Raw genomic sequence first — 402 nt, forward strand, 5'->3', positions numbered from 1 at the left:
GCACCAGCTCCTGCCCCCACCCCCCCAGCTGACAAAGATATGCTTGCAAAACTTCTAATTTAGACAAGATTTCCAAGTCATCTTCTTTTAGCAAAATATCAGAGCAATACTTTGAAATTCTTTCAGAGTTACTTATCACTACACAACACTTAAAATTAAGCTTAACGTTAGTCTTAATTGCTGCCTGAATTGGGACCCAATATTTGTAGTGTACTTTGGACATTTTTCCTCAATGGGTCTTTGGCACTATGGACCAGCCCTGTGTCCCTCATCCAGCACAGGACCAAATGAGTTTGATACCCCTGCTTTAAAGGAAAAAATATGCAAACACATACTTTGTCAGCTCACTTGCAGATATGAAATAGGATCTTCAACTAATCATCCAATATACTGTCCTGGTTA

The sequence above is a fragment of the Alligator sinensis genome, unplaced genomic scaffold (genome assembly GCF_000455745.1).
Source record: "Alligator sinensis unplaced genomic scaffold, ASM45574v1 scaffold145_2, whole genome shotgun sequence".
NCBI classification, from domain to species: Eukaryota; Metazoa; Chordata; order Crocodylia; family Alligatoridae; genus Alligator; species Alligator sinensis.